Here is a 9952-nt window from a genome sequence, read left to right as displayed (position 1 = left end):
ATGTTGTAGTAGTCAGGAAGGCAGATTACTACCTAAATGTAATCAATTTAGGTAAAGGGGCAGAATAGAGAGATCTGGGTGTTCTTGTACACCAGTCAATGAAGGTAAGCATATAGGTACAGCAGGTAGTGAAGAAGGCTAATAGCATGCTGGCATTCATAACAAGAGGGATTGAGTATAGAAGCAAAGAGGTTCTTCTGCAGCTGTACAGGGCCCTGGTGAGACCACACCTGGAGTACTGTGTGCAGTTCTGGTCTCCAAATTTGAGGAAAGACATTCTGGCTATTGAGGGAGTGCAGCGTAGGTTCACGAAGTCAATTCCTGGAATGGCGGGATTACCTTACACTGAAAGACTGGAGCGACTGGGCTTGTATACCCTTGAGTTTAGAAGACTGAGAGGGGATATGATTGAGAGATATAAGATTAATAAAGGATTGTTTCCGCTGATGGATGAGTGCCGAACCAGAGGACACAGCTTAAAAATACGGGGTAGACCATTTAGGACAGAGATGAGGAGAAACCTCTTCACCCAGAGAGTGGTGGCTGTGTGGAATGCTCTGCCCCAGAGGGCAGTGGAGGCCCAGTCTCTGGATTAATTTAAGAAAGAGTTGGATAGAGCTCTCAAGGATTGTGGAATCAAGGGTTATGGAGATAAGGCAGGAACAGGATACTGATTAAGGATGATCAGCCATGATCATAATGAATGGTGGTGCAGGCTCGAAGGGCAGAATGGCCTACTCCTGCACCTTCTTAGGGATTATCAGGAACTAGGAACTAAATTAAAGAACAGGTCCTCAAGGGTTATAATCTCCCGATTTCTGCTCGAGTCACATACAAATTGACATGGGGACGCAAGAATAAAGGACATAAACACATGGCTGAAAGTTTGGTGCGGTAAAGAGGGGTTCCTTTTCAGTATTGGAACAGAAGGGATCTGTACCATTGGGATGGTCTCCATCTGAACTGAGTTGGAATCAATGTTCTAGCGAAAAGGGTAAATGTGGGGGCGGGGGTTTTAAAACTCCAAGAAATAATGGCCAATGGAAAACAAAGCAGCAAGTGCGGGTGGATTCAACTGCATGGAAAAGTATCAAAAAAAGAAAGGAAAGGAGAACTCAAGAAAGGTTGTTAAAGTCTATAGCTTTCAGAAACGGACATAATGTTTTGAAAGCACTAGGAATCAAACTTCAAGCACACTGGATAAACAAATGACAATGAGAAGAGGGAAGGTCAGTACAGGACTGAGGTTGTTGTATCTAAGTGCACGTAGTATAAAAAATAAGGTAAATGGGCTTGTGGTACAGATCAAAATTGGCATCACGGAGACGTGGTTGCAACAGGACCAGGACCAGGACCCGGAGCTAAATATCCAGGGATAAAAATCCTATAGAAAAGACAGGCAGATGGGCAGAGTGGTTGGGGTTGCCCTATTAATAAGAAATGAAATTAAATCAATAGCAAGAAGCTAAGTAGGGTCAGATGATATGGAATCTGTGTGGGTAAAGTTGAGGAATTACAAAGGTAAAAAAAACCATAATGCGAGTTATGTACAGTGGTCAGGATTTGGGCAAAAGATACACCAGGAGATAGAAAAGGTGTGTAAGACCGGTAAGATTACAGTGATCGTGAGGGATTTCAATATGCAGGTGGACTGGGAAAATCATGCTGGCAGTGGATCGCAAGTAAAGGAATTTGTGGAATGTCTACAAGATGGCTTTTTGGAGCAACTTGTAGTGGAGCCCACTAGGGAATAGGCAATACTGGATTTAGTGTTGTGCAATTAAGCAGATTTAATAAGGGATCTTAAGGTGAAGGAACCCTTAGGAGGCAGTGACTATAATATGATAGAATTTACTTTACAATTTGAGGGAGGAGTTGGAATCAGATGTAATAGTATTACAGTTGAATAAAGGCAACTACAGAGGCATGAGGAAGAAGCTGACCAGAATTGACTGGGAGAGGAGCCTAGCAGGAAAGACATTGGAAAGGCAATGGCAGGGGTTTCTGGGTGTAATTTAGAGATACAGCAAAAAATCATCCCTCGAATTAAGAAACAGATCAAAGGGAAGATGAGGCAATCATAGCTGACAAGGGAGGTCAGGGAGAGCATAAAAGCAAAAGAAAAAGCATATAATGTGGCAAAGAGCAGTGGGAAGCCAGAGGATTGGACTGCAAAAGATCCTGTTTGAATGTGTATTTTTGATTTTAAAAATTATTTTTAATTGAGATGAGAATTTAGGAAGCATGGCTAGTAAGTTTGCAGATGATACCAAAATTGGTGGCATAGTGGACAGTGAAGAAAGTTATCTAAGACTACAAAGCGATCTTGAATGGGATGAAGAGTGGCTAATGGAGTTTAATTTGGATGTATGCGGTGTGTTGCATTTTGTTAAATGATCAAGGGCAGGATTTATACAATTCATGGTACGGACCTGGGGAGTATTGTCAGAGAGTTAGGGTTCACATACATAGTTCTTTGAAAGTTGTGCCACAGGTAGACAGGCATAGAATAGAATGAATGGAATCCCTACAGTGTGCAAACAGGCCATTCGGCCCAACACGTCTACACTGATCCTCTGAAGGTTATCCCACTTCGATGCGTTCCTTGAACACTGTGGGTAATTTAGCATGGCCAATCCATCTAACTTGCACATCTTTGGACTGTGGGAGGAAACCAGAACACCCAGCAAAAACCCACACAGACATGAGAATGTGTAAATTCCTCACAGCCTGAGGATGGAATTGAATCTGGGTCCCTGGCATTGTGAGGCAGCAGTACTAACCACTGAGCCACTATGCTGCCCCAGGTAGTAGCACCCTGGGTAGTAAAGAAAGTGTTTGACACACTTGCCTTCATTGCTCATACCATTGAGTATAGGAATTGGGATGTCATGTTGCAGTTGTAAGGATGTTAATGAGGCCACTTTTGGAGTACTGTGTACAGTGCACATCTTTTATTGGAAAGATATTATTATTTTGGAAAGGATACAGAAAAGATTAACAAGGGTGTCATTGGGACTAGAGGGTTTAAATTATAAGGACAGCCTGGATATCTAGGGCTTTTTCCACTGGAGCGTAGGAGGTTAAGGGATGACCTTACAGAGGTTTATAAAATCATGAGGGGCATAGACAAGGTGAATAGTAAAACTCTTTCCCTAGAGTAGGGTAATTCAAAGCTCGAGGGCATATTTGTAAGGTGAGAGGGAAAAGAGATGGTAGTTCATGCGTGGAATGAATTGCCAGAGGAAGTGATAAGTGGAGGTGCAGTGACAACATTTAAAAGACAATAGGAAAGGTTTTGAGGGATATGAGCCAGATGTAGGCAAATGGTACAAGTTCAGTTTGGAAAGCTTGGTCGGCATGGACGAGTTGGACCGAATGGTCTGTTCCCGTGCTGTATGACTCTACAACCCTATCTAAGACTCTATAATTTGCTCGGACATGTGACACCCATCCTTGGCAGGTGGGACTTGAACCCATACCGTCTGGCTCAGAGGCAGGGATAATCCACCACAAGGGCCCCAATGGTTTCTTTTTACAACAACTGCCAATTGTTTCATGATCACCATTGCTGAGACCAGCTTTCATTTCCAGAATTACTCATGGAATTTAAGTTTCCCCATCTGCTGAACTGAACAAATCAGGAATGCAGACAAATGCAGAATCGGTGGGATAAGCTGGCAATTGAAGACAGCTGCAGCTGTTTGCCCATCCATCAGATTCCTGATAAATAAGGGGCCCCTTCAGTTGACCACACTTGCACGATGTAACTCAGCCTCCAAAATAAAAACTCCTCCTACTTTGGCTGCAACATTTCTTCTTGTAGTCAGTGCAGTACAGTTGATACCCTTTCAGAACAGTGAGATTCAATTTGTTTAATGGGCCATTTGAGAGGTGATGCACCATGTTCCCCCACTGAGCTACCATTTCCGCCCCATTAGGTTCCATCCACACTAACTTAATATCTCTGTTGCCCCTGTGATCCATCATCCTTCCCTCCTCATCGAGGCCATCAACATTCCCCTGGAGCATCTTGACATCCAGATCTCAATGCCCCCTCTCTGATCAAAGTCCCCTGCATCCTGATGTTCCCTAATCCTCTCTCACTCTCCATCCATGGCCTTTCAAAAAGTCTATTTACAAATTACAACTTCACGTTACACCTGTCACTGTGGCCATTCATCAGGCTCCCAGTTAAGTCCCAGACATGAGTTAGCCCTAGAATGGGTGATGGACTGCACAGATCCTTCAGTATCTCAGACAGACAAGAGTACAACTACAGGACAGATTGGAGCATGTACTCCGGACTGGGTGAAGTGCAGATCATATGCCCCTGGACTAACTAGAGCACATCTTCCTGAGACTGAGTGAAGCATACCCCCCACCCCAGGACTGACTGGAGCACATCATCAGGGACTGAGTGGAACACATCCCTCTTGAGTCAAAGTGGTGCACAACTACCATCAGTCTCCCTGGGACTGACTGGAGCACACCCCTCCTCTCCAGAGCAGGATATGCTTGTCCAGTTTATACTTCCTATTCTTCCCTGCCTTCATGGTTCCACACTGTTCAAACAATTCCATTCACTGTTTCACACTTTCACAGACCCAGGTAAAGTCCTTTGCAATAAAAGCAAATAACTGCGGATGCTGGAATCTGAAACCAAAAGAGAAAATGCTGGAAAATCTCAGCAGGTCTGGCAGCATCTGTAAGGAGAGAAAAGAGCTGATGTTTCGAGTCTAACTGACCAAGGGTCTCCTTACAGATGCTGCCAGACCTGCTGAGATTTTCCCGCATTTTCTCTTTTGGATTCAAAGTCCTTTGCAATGTGGACTAAAACTTGTTGTTCAGTCATAAGCAGTAGCCCTTAAGCTTTATTATACCCTATATTTGCCATTTGCCAGTTATGCTCAGAGATGGTCTAGGGAGACATGTCTGGGTCTGCTTGGTTTTATCAGCTGTACCTGGGGAAGTGACAGTGTAAGTGACTTTACACTCATTTAAAACATCACTGCTATAAGAACGAAGAAGCAAGTACTGGCTGTGAGACGGATGAAGAAATGCAACTCACCAGGTACTGCCTGATTTTCGCTCTCAAGTTTCTGATGTGCTAGTTTCTCAAATGGGTAGAAATTATTTGGGAAGGCAGCATTAGTTTCTGCGAGTTGTAGTAATTAAATGCAAATACATGCAGATAACATTTGTGCCTCCTATTGGTCATATACTGTACCCGCCATATAATCGCTGAAGATTTTCTCAATTGCAGGAATGCAATTTTTTGCCTCTCGCCCAATTAAATTCACCCATTGCCATTCATCTCTTCAGTTTGGGTTCTAGAAAATCCCATATGGAATCTCTATTACACACATCAATTGTTCAAATATCTGCCTAATGGAACCCAGAAATACACCAGGCAGTATTGGAAAATGGCAGCATGAACACCCAGGTTAAATCATCGTTATGACATACAAGTCCTGGGCCTCCTCCATAACCAAATCAAACCCACCCACCAACTGGAGAAAGAACGCCTCATCTTCCACCTTGGGACCCTCCAACCACATGACACCAACATCACTTTCACCAGTTTCCAAATCTCCTGTTCCCCCCCACCTCATCCCAGATCCAACACTCCAACTTGGCACTGCCCTCTTGACCTGTCGTACCTGTCCACCTTCCTTCCCACCTATCAGCTCCACCCTCCCCACCGATCTATCACAATTACCTCCCACCTGCATCCACCCACAGCCTTCCTACCTATCTTCCTCCCAGATCCATCCCCACACACTTGTTTCTCTCTCAGCCCCCTTCCCCCTTCACATTCCTGATGAAGGGCTTATGACCAAAACGTTGACTCTCCTGCTTCTTAGCCTGACCTGCTGTGCTTTTTCAGCGCCGCACTTTTCAACTTTTGACACTTCAGCATCTGCAGTCCTACTTTCTCCTTATGCCATTTAGATGCAGAATGTTTGTGAATGTGATGCCAATCAAGCAGGTGGCATGGTTCTGGATGGTGTCAAGCGTTTTGAGTGTTGTTGGACCTGCACTCACCCAGGCAAGTGGGAGAATTCATCACTCTCCTGACTTGGACTTTGTAAATGGTGAATAGGCTTTGGGGAGTCAAGAGGTGAATTAATTAAAAGATTTCTAGCCTCTGACCAGCTGTTGTAGCTACAGTACTACGCAACTAATCCAGTTGATTTTCTGATCAATGATACAGCAGGATGTTGATAGTAGGTAATTTAGTGATGGTGATACCACTGAATGTCAAGAAGTGATGGTTAGATTTTCTCTTGCTAGAAATGGTCATTGCCTGGTATTGTGATGCACAAACATAACTTACCACTTGTCAGCACAAACATGGATATTGTCCAGATCCTGTTGCATTTGGGCATAGACTGCTTCAGGATCTGAGAAGTATGAGTGGTGCTGAACATTGTGCAATCATCAGAGAACATGCCATTGCTGATCTTATAATGGAGGATAGGTCATTGTTGAAGCAGCTGAAGATGGTTGGGCTGAGGACATTACACTGAGAAGCCTGTCCACATAGCTTTGAAACAAAGCTGAGAAGCTTTATTCACGTAGAGGAACCCTGGAACTGAGATGGTTGACCTCCAACAACCATGACCACCTTCCTTTCTGCCAGGTATGACTCCAACCAATGGAGTTTTCCCTTGATTCCCATTGACTCCAATTTTGTTTGGGCTCTTTGATGCCACACTCTGTCAAATGTGGCCTTGATGTCAAGGTAGTCATTCACATCTCACTTTTGGAACTCAGTTCTGTCTATGTTTGGACCAAGTTTGGTCAGGAGCTAAGCTTACATACAATCTGAGTGTATGTGAGAAGGTTATTGCAAAGAGGTGATGCTTGATATCACTGTTGATGACTTATCCTCCTGGTTCCAAGTAAAGATAAGCAAAAAACAAGTTTTATATGATTTTGATGTGATCTCCAGTAGCCCTTTTAAAGGCCTTTGTTCACATTAAATGACTTCAGATTGAGAATACTCTTCATCATATTGTGTGGCACCATCACCATGCTAAATGGGATAGACTTCAAACAGATCTAGTAATTCAAGACTAAGCATCCATGAGAAGTTATGGGCCATCAGCAGCAGCCAAATTGCACTCAACATAAACTGTAACCTCACAGCCTGGCATACCCTTTCTCTACCATTACCACCAAGCCATGGAATCAATCCTCATTCGATGAAGAGTGCAGGAGGATATGCCAAGAGTAGCATCAACCTGGTGAAGCTACTATTAATGACCAGCTGAACCAAATTACCATTCTACCTCTGTATTTGCAACACACTAAAATTAAACAATCAAGGGCTCCCGATAATTACTAAAACAATTCCTTAAAGACTTTTGAATAATCAATTCCAGACTTATAAATTCAAGATCATAATTTCCAGACACTAGTTTATATCTGAAACAGAAGACTTATCTATGTATTAAATACACAATAACTTTAGCGGAAATTAAATAAGTTGTAAATCCAAAATATTTGCTTTTAGCTTTGATTTACACAAAAGTCAGACAGACAAACAAACATAGTTATGGGAAAAATAAAGTAACAAAATTGGCCCAGACTACTTAAATGGATTTCATGATGAGTTGTTTTGCAGGTATAAATGTGGACTCCATGGCTGTTTTTTTTCTGAAATATTGATCAGGGTCATCTTCTCAGATCACCCATGCAAAGACAGCAATGTACCTAACTCAGCTTTCTACTCTTTGGACTTCTGGAAGCTGGTGGAACAGATTTATAATTTTCATGCTGTCTTTGCCATAGTCCAGAACAACCTCTCAGAAAACATAGTTAAAAAAGAAACAACTTTAATTTTGGTTCTGTCCTGATAGACTTATCAATTCTTCTTAAGGGTCTATTCCAGACTGCCAGGACCAATTCCCAGGTACTGACCCTGCAATTTGTACCCAGGACTGTGGAGTCAGGCCGCCTACTTGCGGAACATTTCAGAGAACACCTCTGGGACACCCGGACCAACCAACCCAACTACCCCGTAGCCCAACACATTAACTCCCCCTCCCACTCCACCAAGGACATGCAGGTCCTTGGACTCCTCCATCGCCAGACCATGGCAACACGACGGTTGGAGGAAGAGCGCCTCATCTTCTGCCTGGGAACCCTCCAACCACAAGGGATGAACTCGGATTTCTCCAGTTTCCTCATTTCCCCTCCCCCCCACCTTGTCTCAGTCAAATCCCTCGAACTCAGCACCACCTTCCTAACCTGCAATTATCTTCCTGACCTCTCCACCCCCACCCCACTCCGGCCTATCACCCTCACCTTGACCTCCCTCCACCTATCGCATTTCCAAAGCCCCTCCCCCCAAGTCCCTCCTCCCTACCTTTTATCTTAGCCTGCTGGACACACTTTCCTCATTCCTGAAGAAGGGCTTATGCCCGAAACGTCGATTCTCCTGTTCCTTGGATGCTGCCTGACCTGCTGCGCTTTTCCAGCAACACATTTTCAGCTATTAATCCAGAGACCCAAGTAATGTATAGGGACCTGAGTTCAAATCTCACTGTAGCGGATAGTGAAATCTGAATTCAATAAAAACCTGGAGTTAACACTCTAATGGCAATTATTCCCATGGAAAACTCATCTGGTTCACTCGTACCCTTTAGGGAGGAAATTTATCTAGCCCATCTGTAATTCCAGACCTGCAGCAATGTAGTTGACTCTTAACTAGGCAATAAATACTGCCCGTCCTATAAATAAATACCAATAAGCTCTGAGAAGAGCCATCTCCAGGTATGTGGTCCCTGGACTACAACCAATCAATGCAAAGCAGTAAACCTGTTCCAAACCTTTGCTTGGGGATTGACTATTTGAACAATTTTCAAACAGTAGCATTCATAGAAACTGATTAATGCAATCATTGCCTAGCAATCTCTCAAATGGAGCAATTAGAAAACTCATTATTAAACAACTTCTATCTGTCCAAGCTGTAGCAAACGTTCCAGACCTTGGCTTCCCATGCCAAGCAGTGAGGACATGATAACCCAGGTGTCATAAGAAATATACATGAATATACTTGTCCAGGATTCAATCACTATTGTTTTCTTTATCCTCTGGAAGCTGTTCATCTCAGTATTCCCACACATCAAATTGTCTATTCTTCGTCTGCTGAAGTTTTACTGAAGCCATCTTTTGTCCATCTTCTCAATAAAAGCCCAAAGCACAATTTCTCATTCAGGCATCTTTCAACTGCTGAAGCCTGGGAATATAACAGATTATATCCAAAAAAACAATGCTTGGTGTAGCATTGAAATTGAAGAACTTACAACTGGGCATTGCATTTAATTTAGTTTTTTTGTTAATAAGCAAGAAACCTAATGCAGGGATTTCCTAGGTTTCTTAGGTCTGAACTCTGGTATGACCTTACTACAAATATCTATCTCTTGATCTAGATAGACATTTCTTAAATGTTTCATCAAGCTTTTGGTCATTTAACCTAAGATCTCACTATGAGGCTTGATGTCAATACTCCTGTGAAATATTTTAGGACGTTTCATTTTGTTAAAAGTGCCACATAAATGTCAGTTGCTGTTGTTGTTGTAGTGAACCAAAAATATCAATTTCAGCCTTACCACCCTACAAGTGTTTGATCTCTGTCTTTCATCAAATTTGCTACGAATGACCCATTCTGCTTAAATTCCATCCCAGCTTGCAGACTGTATAGCGATCTTCAGTTCTGAGGAAGACCCATATTGGATTTGAAACATTGCCACTGTTTTGCTCTCCACAGATGCTGCCAGACCTGCTGAGTTTCTCCAGAATTTTCTGTTTTAATTTCAGATTTATAGAACTGGCTCGAAGGTAGAAGACAGACGGTGGTGGTGGAGGGTTGCTTTTCAGACTGGAGGCCTGTGACCAGTGGCGTGCCACAAGGATTGGTGCTGGGTCCACGGCTTTTCTT

Source organism: Chiloscyllium plagiosum, unplaced genomic scaffold, assembly GCF_037043375.1.
Source record: "Chiloscyllium plagiosum isolate Xiang-an unplaced genomic scaffold, Cpla_swu_hap1 HiC_scaffold_15, whole genome shotgun sequence".
NCBI classification, from domain to species: Eukaryota; Metazoa; Chordata; class Chondrichthyes; order Orectolobiformes; family Hemiscylliidae; genus Chiloscyllium; species Chiloscyllium plagiosum.
This window is presented reverse-complemented; position numbering follows the sequence as displayed.